Raw genomic sequence first — 12,527 nt, 5'->3', positions numbered from 1 at the left:
ACTTCCCCGCTGGCCGGCCGCTCAGCCAGTCCTCCTCTAACACTCTGCAGAGACCCACTTCCCCCCAGAAGTCTGCCCTGTGACTCCACTCTGTCCTGGTCACTCCACGTCCTGCCCCACTGTTGCCTCCTGTGGTTAACACCTGGTTGGTGGCTTTTTCCACGTCACCTCTCTGTCCATCATCTCTCATGTCTGTGTGTTGTATGTGCCCCCTCTACCGTTAACCCCAAACACCCCTCATCCGCAAAGTGTCCTCAGGGTCTGTATACCTGTTTTCTACTGCAGCCTCTGCCAGGGCTGTGCACAGCGGGCAGCACCAGGCCACAGCATTGACTGGCTATTTGTGCAACGCTGGTTGAAGGTACCAGTGACCCGGGAAAGGGCCCAAGCCAGGTTCTGGGGAAGCAAAAGGAAAGGGAAAGGGATAATCCTCCAACTGGATCATCAGCTCCAAAATAACGTGACAGAGGAGAGTAAACCATGATTGAGCCTCTCCTCTGTGCCAGACACCGTGCTAGGACTTAACGGATGCCCTCTCAACGGTCCTACGAGCTATGTGCTTTTACTTCCCAATTTACAAATGGGGTAACTGGATCGAAGATGTTAAGCAACTTGTCTAGATCCATATGATAGGTGAGAGCAGGGCTAGGCTCTAAATGAAGTTTTGCCTGATGCTAAATAAAGCCCATACTCAACACTGCCCCACCACAAGCAAGCTCCTTGAAGACAGACTTTATGGCAATGTGTTTGCTTTGTTTTTGCTGCTGTCTCCTCAATGCCTAGGACTGTGCTGGGGACATAGAAGACACTCTATAAATATTTGCTGAATGGAAGAACAAAGGGAATGGATGAATGCCATGCTGCCCCTCCCCAGCATGGCAGGACACCTGCCCATGATGCCAGATTACTCGGTTCTATTTCCAAGAATCTTCAACAACTATTTGTTCCCTCTCTCCACCTAGACAAGTATCCTGTCTATTAATGTTCCTCCAAAAGCCATGTTTACTAGGTTTGGGATGGGGGTGTGAGTAGAGGCGTAAGTTGAACACAAAAGACTACATCCTAATGAGGTGGAGGATTTACAAGTCTCAGTGCCCTGTGACCTGCTGCTTCTGTGGCCGCTTTCTGGCCCATCTGGATCTGGCTCCTCCTCCACCCCAGCCTTCCCCCTCCCCCACTGGGCACCCCCACTGCCTTGACTGAGCTGTACTCAAATTGGCCAGGTTCCTACTGAGCAGAGAACTAACAGTTACGCCACCCACCCCAGCCCTATCCGAACCCTCCAGAGTCTGCTCTGGGCCCCAGGGCCAGCTGCTTTTCTCCACATTCCAGCCAAAAATAATACAAGAACGAAGCTGTTTGGTGGAGACTTAATCTAATCTTCGTTGCTTCAGTTTTAAAATATCCTGCCTGGTTTAGGGTTTCTTATTACACGCAGGGATGTGTTTTTAGTGAGATAGGTCTTAGCAGAAACGTCCTTCTTGTAATTAGAAACCCAGGCAGGCCGGGCCTGCAGTGAGGCATCCAAGCCAAACAGCAGATCCCCCTGAAGACAACACGTTTGCAGCAAGCTCTTCTCAAGCTCTGCTTGACCACATGAGACGAACTGAGCTGTCCCAGGCTTGCTTTTCCCTCTCTCCTGGGAGTTCTGGACGGGAGGAAAAGCTGGAGTTCAGTTAGAAAGACTGTGCCTCCAACTGTTGCTCCCTCAACCTCCAGCCCTGTCTCCCACCCCCAATCAAAATGGAGCCTGTGACTGGCTGAGAAGGATATGCAGAGGAAAAATTACCCCAAGGAATCCCCACAGACTAGGGAGAATTAAAGACAAGCATTCCACCGGAGCCACGTCTCCAGGATCAGAGCTAGCTTTTACAAATCAGACACCGGAACAGAAGGAGTCTATGAGCGCGCACACAGTTTTGTGTAAGTGCCGGGTGTAACTTCTTGGGCTTTCTGGCCCAGAATCTGCTTTGATCTGCCAGTAGAGACTGCTAAGAAAGGTTCAGGCCATGGCTAGCTCCAGACCAGTACCCACCCCCCGCCGCAGCCAACCAGATGTCACACACACCAGTCAGGGCTCAAGTCTTGCCTTCCCAGTGGAATAAAGAGAAGGGACTGCATTTTTGATAAGTCAGATTCTGCATTCATCTGATGCATGAAAGCTATTCCAGGTAACACCATTTGGAAGAAGCGGGCTGGATCCCCCAGCTCAGCCAAAATTGCCCCTCTTGGTAAAGTGTAAATGGTTTTTGGAATCACAGCAGGCCTTTCCAATTCTAGGATGTAATGCAAGGCAGGAATCCAGCCGCTTTACTATAGCCCAAGAACTGCTGAGAGTTGTGGGGAAGGTCCTGGAGCCAGGCGAGGAAAGAAAACACACCGAAGAATGTGACTTTGCTGCTGAGAAGCCTCCGTCTCCCATTTTCTTTACTCAGAGCGCAGCCTGTGCTTGATCGAGTCCATCCTCTCACCCTAGTGAGAACTGTGTGTGATACATTCTACTTTACAGATGAAGAAACCAAAGCCCAGAAGCTAGGTGACCCCTGGAGTCATGCAGCTCAGGCAATAACAGAGTGAAAAGAGACCAGGCCACTAAATTTCAGCCTAAACACTAGCTCAGCATGCTGACCTGCCAACCTTGATTATCTGCCCACCACTTCCCTCCCTCCTTCCTCCCTTTCCCATCAGGTATTAGATTTAATTAAATTAGCAGATCCCCATCACAACAATCCTGGCCATGCTGCCTGGATAGAACCCAGCCCGTGGAGCTCCTCCCTCTAAATTCTGCTTCTCAATATAATTCAATCTTCAATAAGTCACAGATCTCACGTGAAGTGTTTTATACAAAGCATGGTGTGTTGGCTAGACTCAGGCTAACGTGGTTCATGATGATTTCATTTTCCATTAGAACTTCCTCAGTTTTTCCTCTGCAGCATCGTTTTCACCCTCTCCATACTCGGATCTGCGTTTTGTTTGATCCAGACACTTGGCTTCACATGCCGTCACCTCCAGCAATTGCATCACACGTTTATATATATCTTACAGCATCGCAGTCCTTGTGCCACACAGCGTAGGAAAAAGGAAAACTCATAACAGCCTTTCTCACCCTCCTCGAACTAATTTAGAAAATGTGCTCCAGATTAAATAAATCGGGAACAAAAGTCTGAGATTAGAGATAGAATTTCAGAAAGTAGGGAGGGGGGAACTAAATAAATAGCAAGGAAGTCTTGCAACATGTTGGGAGCCTATAAATTTTATTGGTTGTTTCTTTAATAAAAACAAATTCAAATGCTAACAACGCAGTATTATTAAGACTCTAACATTTAGACATCTAATTTTGTCCTGCTCCGCTGCTGTTTACGTTGCACGTTGGATTCGCGGAAGGTAAGGAAGTCAGGTCGATGGGTCTGGTTTGGTTCCTAAACCAGGCTAATAGAGACCCCTTTAAAATCCAGCCGTTTTGCTTTCTAGGCATGCCTTAGTCTCTAATGAGTTACAGCCCAGGTTGAAGATGGACATGGCAGAAAGAAATTTAACACACACTCTGGTGCACCCATAAACTTCAAGGCCAAGGGAGAGGAGGTATGTTTCCAGTTAAGCTAGAACTCCATGAATTCAGGATTCTCCACTCACAAGACAGTAATTCTCCTTATTTCATCACTAACTTACTTCAAATGTGTTTATACAATTTATTGCTACTGAACTTCCAGGCAACTGGTGTAGAGTTAATGAAACCCAGCTTGGAGAAGCTTTGAGCTTTGAACAACTAACCACAGTTTAAATGGTTATGACATGCGGTCAAAGCCGCAGCCTGAGCCCACTGCAGTTTCTGTGTTAGGACCTAGTCAAAAACCTTGTCATCTCACCTTTTGTGCCAAACAGATTGAAAAAGCAAAAAGCACTGAAAACCAGCCTACCTTGTTCCTTCTCAAGGTTCCCAGCCATTTAAACACGTTTATCTTACTAAACGCCAGGCGAGCCCCTCCTCCAGCCCCGAGTAAATACTTTAGTTGCAGTTGGAATTGGCAGCTGGGCTGAAATCCTGAAATCCAGTTTGGGTTTAATTGAACAGGGTCAGGCCTACCTAAAGCAATGCTGGGAGAGGCTGCTGAGGAGGCACCAAGCAACATTTAAAGGCAGACTCAGTGACAGCCCAAAGGCAACACAAAAATGAACAGATGAAACCGGACTGGAAAAGAAGCAAACTCGTCTTACAGAATCACTTGGACATTAACTTTTATTAATTCCATTGTCACATGGCAACCTCCCCCAAGCTGTGTCCATGTGGGAACTCCAGCAAGCTCCCTCTTTTTAAACAGACCCATTTTGGAAGAGTAAAGGGGAGGTACTGGATTTGCCACTGCCGCACAATAAAAGCCCCTTTTGAAAGCAGCACTTTCATTAACTTAAAGCAATCTATAGACTTTAAAGCAGAGAGCAGTAAACTCCCAGAGAGGATCATAAAACAGCCAGTATCAAGTTGGGTATACTTCAGTGCAATTCGCACGAGGCATTTTACTGTGAGCGGTGGTCGGGCCCATCTCCCTCCAGTAACCCCCTGCCCCTCATTCTGAGCAGCCTCTCTTTCTCTTGGCTTTCATGCCTTTCCCGCTCACAAAGGGGAGGCGGTGACCAGGGAGTCTCCGTGGGGTCACGGCTCCCTCCCCCCTCGGGCTCTCAGCGGGAGAGAGCTCTCACGAATTCCAAGCCTGCAAAACAACAGCCTTGGAGCTCCGCGGCGGCACTCGCCGCGCCCCGGGCCGCCGAGGCCACTCGTGGGTCGTGGGTCGTGCGTCTTCCGTGTCCTGTAAGGGCTGTCTGGCTCTCCCTGCCAAGGGTGCAGGGGGCTGGGAAGGTGGATTTAATATTAAAAGGAGGAAATCTCAAATCTTCCTCTCCTCAATACCCTCCTCCCCCCGCCCCCCCCACCCCCGACACACACTCTTTCTCTAGATGCCCAGAGAATAACCTACCTCCCTGGTCGGGACCCCTTCCCATCCCACACCCCAGAGCTAGGCCCAAGCTATGGGGATGCAGCCGGAGTGGGAGATTATGAGACCAGAAACGGGACCCTCCCTCCTCGCTTCCACCAAGGTCCTGGGGCCTCAGAAGGCCAGAACGGCAGAGAGAGCAGGAGGGCAGGGGCAGGGGCTTTGGGTAATAGACCGTGTTATGTTTGAACACCATCAGTCTCAGATCTGGGGCGGGGAGGATCGTCTAATCTCCTAAAATGCGAAGCTTTTGGCTTCCACCAGTTATAGAGCATTTGAAACCCGAAAAGCCAATATCCTGAAGTCTCAGGACAGGAGAGATGACAGTAGGGCACCCCAAGCTTCCTTCTCCCCCGGGCGCACCAAAGGCCGGGTTTGTGGGCTTCTCAGCCCGGCGGGGGTAAGCACAGGAAGCGGCTCCAATCAGGGCACTGGAGTTCGAATCAGTCCTACCCTGGGCCACAGCCCAGACTCCCGGCCCACTGCGGCACCTCGCTGCTAGCGCTGCCCCCACCTCCCCGCCTTTATCGCAGGCCGCGGCCCCTGGGGGCCACCGTTCCCGCCCCGCCGCGCTGCCCCCGCAGACCCAAGTGGCTCCTGGAGCATTCCGAGCCGCCTGGGTCGGGTCCTCCGATCCACTTCCAGCCCGGCGAGGCTGCCCTGCCGCTTCGCCCAGAAGGTCTCCTCGATCTGTCCGCTTCCCGGAATCACTCTCCTAGGACCGGGTCCTGTGTGGCCCAAGTCCTCTCCTCCTAAAGAAACACTTTCGGGGGGAAGCAGCAAAAATTCGGGGCTCCCCTGCCACGGCTCAGATCAACTACTTTCGTCGCTTACCTAAACACTTTTTCACACGCAGAGGTCCAGGACCCCCGCGTGCGACCCTCCCCAAATTCCAATAGCCTCGACCACAAGAAAAAGCTGTGATCCTGTTACTGAATCCTAAAAACGCCACCCGTTTCTCCAGCCCCCAACTCCGACCTCCAGCACTCTGCTCTGGCCGGCGTGTAAACTACTTATCGGCCCTTCAATCCCGATTCCGTAAACAGTCTGGATCCTATAAACCAAACTCTAGCCTGGTCCTAAAACCCAGCCCTAATTCAGGGCCGATCCACAAAGCCTCTACCCCTCAGTTCCCAACCAGAGTCTACCCACCGCGCGGAAACCCCCGGCTCCCCGGTGAAGAGCCCCGGGAAAGGGCGGCCCATTTCGCTCGTTTCTTCCTGGGGATCGGGAGCCAGGAAAGCCCCGTCACCTAACCCGAAAGAAATGCAAACTTTGCGCGGCAGATTCGGGACCCTGCCCCATCCCCCTCAGCTCTCCGCTCCCGAGCGCTTTCCGTCCCCTCTTTTACGAACTCATCCCCTAGTTCTCGAGCCAGAAGGGCTCCCGATTCCCAAGCCTCGCGCGGGCCCCTACGCCCGCCTCACCAAAGATCCCCCAACAATCACGGAAAGCCGGTGACCCTACACATTCTCACTCCTCCCTGGGTGAGGGTCCCTGCGCGTAGTCCCTCAGATCCTGGCTGCCCGGACCCCGCCGGTGTTCCCCTGTCTGCACCGATCCGCCCGCAAACCCCCATTCGCCCTGCCTCTCCAGGCCCGGCCGGCTGCGGCCGCGGCTCCTCCACTCCTCCGGTCACCCGGCCCCAGCCTGGGACCGCTCCCGCTTCCAGCCGCTGGAAAGCAGCTCTAGGCTGGTGGCGCCGAGTAAGCGCCGGCCCCAAGGACGCCCGAAGCCGGGAGAAAGAGAACCTGGAGCCTGCCCGCGGTTCCCAGCCTTGCCCCGCGGAGCGCCCAGCCGGGAGCCTCCGGCACCCGGTCTCCGGCCGGCGTGCCTGTTCCTATTCTGGGGTCCCCTGGCGCTCCTGGCGCACAGCTCCCCGCCCGCCAGCTACGGGGTTGGGCCCGCGGCGATCCGAGTCCGCAGCCAGGCTCCTTGCACCCGCGGACAATGCGCGGCCGGCCACGGGCCCAAGCGCGGCGAGGCGGCGGCGGCAGCGGGTCTGAGCGCTGGCCGGGCAGGGAAGCGGGCGGCCCGCGGGGCTCTCGCAGCCTCCGTGCCTGGCCTCGCCGCCCCTCACGCTGCTCCGCTCCGCGCTCTCCCGGCGCTTCCCCAGCTTCTCTCTGTACGCTCCCGCCGTCCCTCGCTGCTCCCTGCCTCCCTCCTCCCTGCTGCCTCCCTCTCTCTCCTCCCTGCTGCCTCCCTCTCTCCCTCTCTCCTCCTTGCCCTGTCGCAATGAATAATACTCTGGCTTGGGGACTGGAATAAAACACACGCGCTCTGAGGCAGCCGCCCGCAGCAGCAGCCGCCGCCGCGCCGCCGCCGCCGCCTGCAAAAGCGTCTCTGACATGGAAATGAATGACAGCTTACCTGATGCCAATCTTCATCAGACTGACACCGGCGTGACAACACAGCCTATACTTCCCAGCACTGCTCGGGACGTCAGCGGCACAGGGACCCGCCCCCCGAACCCCCCCTTCACACACCTCCCCTCTCCCCACTCCCCCTTTCTCCCCACCCCCCATCACCCCCACCCACTCCCGGCCCGGCCGCTGCCAAGTCGGAGGAGCCGCTGGAGTGTCTCCCTCTACTGGAGGCTCTCGGGCGGCGGGCGCGGGCCTGCTCCTGAGGCGGGGAGGCGGGCGGCCTGGAGAAGCGGCTTCACTCGCGAGGAGCCTCGGATGGGGAGCACGGTGGACCCCCAGGAACTCAGGAGCACCCTCCCTCCCCCAAGCCAAGTCCCCCTTAGCGAACAACCGGGGCCGAGTTCCAAGATATCACCGGTGCTGAGGGGACTGAGATGAGGTGAGATTTTCTGTGGACCCCAAGAGAACTCCCCAGAAATGATGAAACTTAAAACGGGCAAGAAATCCTTCCTTCCACCAGCACTCCCCCTCCCCCTTTCCTGCCTGGCTGGCCTCATTTTTATGATTGCATTTGAATAATTCTCATTACCCTGGCCCCAGAAAAGGTGTTCAGATGACACTCTGGTTAGTTATTCCTGGTCTCAAGAGCTTTTTCTGCTGGGGGCTTCCCGGGATGTCTGGTTCAAGGTGGGGCAGAGGGAGAGAGGAAAGAGTGGAGAGGCTTTGTCAGTATAGTACTTCTCTGCAAATGTCAGGCAAGCCTGTTCTAAGCCACTGCTATTTTCATTCTAATAAAAAGTCCTCAAGAAACTCAGTGAGTTCCCAGAGTTCTGGGGGCTGAGGTGCAGTCATATAAAGCGAGAGACCAGCTGGGCTGTTTCAGCCTGGGCCTGCTGGGGTGGCTTCATCTACATCAGGGCGGAAATGGGCTCGTGATGTGTTGTCTACAGTGGAAGACAAAAGCAGGCATGTGTAGACCCACAAGTGCCTCCGTTCACTCAACAGAGATCACAGTCCTACTAAGAGCCACACACCAGAGCACGCATGCTTGCTTCCACAACTTAGCACACGGCGCTCCGCATAAAGGGACAAGAGAACCCCTTCTGCCTCTGGAAGTTTGTTTCTTGCTCCCCATAGAGGAGCCCTTTCAGCCAGTCAGGCAGCCATTGATCCTCTGACCCCAGGCCAGGCAGGGGGCCTGGATGAAGCCCAGACAAAGACACCGACATAAGCGGGAAAGCAGAAAGTGAAACCCAGCCACCGGCTTTTCAGTAAAGAAGTCGAAGGCTGACCCTGAGCTCTTCTCAGGCCTCTAGGTCGCTGCTCACCTGCCTCCGTCATGGGCAAGGATGAGAGCTGTTAGCGTTGCCTGGCTCAGGAGAGGCAGCTGAGATCCTGCTTACATCACATCCCGGATACACACACTACTGTTTGTCCAGATCCTCCCAGTACCCCCAAATCCACCCTCCACCGCTGCTTGTGGGAGAAACTCTTCAGTGGTAGCCCCCATTATAGACCAAGTAGAATCCTCTCACCTTCACACAGAACCTCCAAAAACTTCACTAGGTGGATTTATGTCACCCTAGCCTCTGATCTGATCAGAGTCTCTGGCTGCTGACAGCATAATCGCTATTATATATTATACATTGTATAATAATATAATAATAATGAATGCACTTGCCCTTTTTATGTGGTACAGAAGCGGCCAGATTCTCCAACCCAGAGGCTGGAGGTCAGGCTGCCATAAACTCTCAGAGGGAAGCCCTCTTCAGATAAGGGAGGGGGAGGGGAGATCCATTTGTCTCTGCCCAGGACCTCTGGAGGGAGGGGTTTCTCTCTTTCCCATGGCTCCCAGTGAGTTGCTACAGCCTGCCGAGTCAGAGGGGAAAATCAGGCTGAATTCACTCCATCAGAGAGGTGTCAGTGAGCCATAAATAGGACCACAGGCAACAGCCTTGCATCACTGATTTACACCTGTCACACCCTCGTTTTCTGAAATCTAGTTCAATGCCCAACACTTTCCTGATATGGGAGCTCCATTGCCATGAGCTATTAAAATTTTTGGAGTCTTTAAATATTATGATTTTCACTAATACCTTTTTGGTGCTTTAAACTGCACATCGTAGTTTTAAGTAAATATATCTTGCTTTGACTATTTTTGTCATTTGCAAGAGCTTAAAAAATGATTATCCAAAATATAACCATCATTTTTATAATCACGGAAGGCAAATATTTTCCCTGCACCCACCAGAAGCTCTGCTGTGTGCTAGCACTAAGAGTAAACAGCAGAAGCAAAGAGGCTCCGGTTATGGCTCCTGTCCTCAAGAAGCGTTCATTTGTTGAAGAAGACAAAGCACCAATATGTAAAACATTAAGTAGCGATAATACAGGAATCAACAGAAGATAGAAGCTAGTAAATAATTAATGAACAAATGAGTTGTCAGTATGTCAAATTCCTTGAGTTCCACATCGCAGTTCTGGCTCTGTCAATGAGTAGAGAAGTGATAGAGTAGAAATTAAGAATTCACTACAGATACTCTACAATTTCTTCCCCATCATCCCTCTGAGGATGAAGAAGAGAATGGAGATGAATGTACATGTTGTATTGTATAAACCGTCAACACACTGACATTATAAACAAATAGAAGTTTCTACAAATCCTAGTTATCACTCCTAAATGCTGGAGTTCCTGTTTGGTTCTGGGCCCTCTTCTCACTCTACCCGCACTTTATCTGTGGTATCAGCAGCCCACACCAGCCCATGCTGTCTCCTCCAAGCTTCCAATGTGGGTGATTAACGGCCCAACTGAATTCTGCCAATGTCACACTACGAATAAAAATGGAAGACCTGGCTGTATTGGTTTGCTCAAGCTGCCATAACAAAATGCCACACACTGGATGGATTCAACAAGAGACGCTGATTTTCTTACAGTTGTGGAGGCTGGAAGGTCAAGATCAAGGTGCCAGCAGAGTTGTTTCTGGAGAGTCCTCTCCTCCTGGCTTGTGGATGGCACCTTCTCACTGTGCCCTCGCGTGGCCTCTTCTCTGTGTACACAGGTAGAGAGACAGCTCTGGCGGTCTCTCCCTCATCTTATAAGGACAGTCCTGTTGGATTGTGGCCTACCCTTATGACCTCGCTTAACCTCCCTAAAGGCCCTGTCTTCATATACAGTCACCCTTGGGGGTTAGGGTGTCAACATATTAATTTGGGTGGCGGGCACAATTTAGTTCATTATACCCCCAACTACCAGTTCCCTTCACTCTCAACTTAATTATTTTTAATGAATATTGACAGATTGTGAGTTCCCTGAAGATGGGGACAATATCTGATTTCATCTTAGGATCCCTAAAACCTGGTCTGGTGCACAATCCAGAAAACATATTAAAGAAATGCTTGTTGGATTGAACGGAATGAAACGTATTTCTCCATCATTGTTCCAGTCCTAGTTGACAGACTTGGCACCAGCCACCTGGAATATTTTGATTATTTTCTAAATGGTCTAGATGCCTCCAGTATCTCCAATCCCTCCTATACACTTGCACAAGGATGTTCTTCCTAAAACAAAGGTTGGATCACACCTTGGTTTCCCCTGAAAATCATCAGTAGCTTTCCATTGCTTATAGGATTTCACCTGAAAAGTTACTGGGCCTTATAATAAAAAGAAGAACCTTGAATGCCACACTCCTTAGCATGGCCTTCCAGTTCATCCTCCTCATCTGGCCCTCATTCACTTTCAGGCTAATCTCCTGCATTCCTGCTAACATCTCTCCAACTCTACCTTCTAGTGATTTCCAGTGCTTCCTGCTGCATCAGAACCCCCACCCCAACCCCCCAGGGGAACTTCTTTATAATTCAGGGTTCCGGGTTCCACCCCTAGAGAAATCAGTCTGGAGAGAGGTCTTGGAGCCCGTATTTTAAAAGCCACTGCAGTTGTGAGGTCTGGGAACTTCCGTTCTACCCAGCACTCCTGCTCCAGCTCATGGGCCCCAGCACACATTCCGGATTCTGGGCCCTTCCTGTACTTGCTCACGCTCTTCCTTCAGCCCTGGGTTTTCATTCCCCCGTTTCCTATCTTCCGAATCCTATCTGCTTTTAAGCTTTCACAGATATATCACCTCTCTTCAAAGGATCCTTGGATCCCCCAGAAGAGAACACCAGCTCTGGAATCACCGGGCCCTGGCTCAGCTCTCCACCCTGTAATGAAATGGCCAGCTACCTGGGACGTTACCGGCGAGTGCCAAGTCTCAGTTTCTGTGTTTGTGAAATGAGGATGATAATAGAATCCAACTCATGAGACCATGGGGATTAAATAAAATCACAAATGTAACGAGCTTAGCACAGTCCCTGGCACATGGGAGGCTCTTCAATAAATGAATGGCAGCATTAGGTTTAATAGCCCTTTACCCAGGGCTGCCCAGTGCTTTGCATTTGCCTTTGCCTTTGCCTTTGCCTTTATTATAGTGCTGATTTAATTGGCCTGAGGAAGGGAGATATTGTTTACGGAGAAGGCTGCCACAGGCCCTGAGGGCTGCAACATGGATAATGGCAGCAAGGAAATGAGGGCAGGGGGACGCTTCTCTCTACCTAAGGCCTCCTTCCTGACCCTGGATCCAGGTGGGGCTGTGGCAGGGAGCGGGGAAGCCAAGGCCAAGTGAAGAAGGCTCTGCTCCTGATGAAATAATGCAGGAAGGGCACATCCTTTGGAGAAAGGGGTGGGCAGACAGGGGGGACCTGAGAGGTATAAAAACTCAGATGCTAGAAATCCTCCATAAGGGAGTGGGGGTCCAGGATTTTGCTGTGAGCTGGAAGCTGGGATGTTCAGGCCCCTCGCCCATCTCAGAATTTTTATTTATTTATTTATTTATTTATTTTGGCCCTGGGAAAGCCTCTTGGCTCCCTCATCCCACTCCCACCCTCTGAAGCAGGGGGAAGCAGCAGCCTGTCCTTTGGGCACACGATAGGCAATTAATTGGGTCATGCCTTTAACCAGCTCCTCTAATATAGGCGCAATATAATCCCCAAAGCTTTTTAAAAACCCATCTTCTTTATGGTGCTGATGCACTTTGGGGAAGTTTCTTCAAGCACTGTCTCCTCCCCATCCCTTACTTATCCCAAGCATCTCCCCACCCCACCCCAAGTCCACACGCACACACACAGACACACACACACA

The 12,527-nt window shown here is 51.9% G+C and overlaps 1 long non-coding RNA gene across 1 annotated transcript in view; it reads left to right on the top strand.

Annotated features, from left to right (window-relative positions):
* Positions 1-7,527: 7,527 nt before the first annotated feature.
* Positions 7,528-12,527, top strand: part of LOC105555009 — a 6,329-nt gene continuing 1,329 nt past the window's right edge. Inside the window, exons 1-2 of the long non-coding RNA XR_001008415.1 lie at positions 7,528-7,796; positions 11,485-11,587. This is a non-coding gene — a long non-coding RNA (uncharacterized LOC105555009). The remainder of the gene's footprint in view (positions 7,797-11,484; positions 11,588-12,527) is intronic.

Source organism: Mandrillus leucophaeus, unplaced genomic scaffold, assembly GCF_000951045.1.
Source record: "Mandrillus leucophaeus isolate KB7577 unplaced genomic scaffold, Mleu.le_1.0 Scaffold669, whole genome shotgun sequence".
Taxonomy (NCBI): Eukaryota; Metazoa; Chordata; class Mammalia; order Primates; family Cercopithecidae; genus Mandrillus; species Mandrillus leucophaeus.
This window is presented reverse-complemented; position numbering and strand designations above follow the sequence as displayed.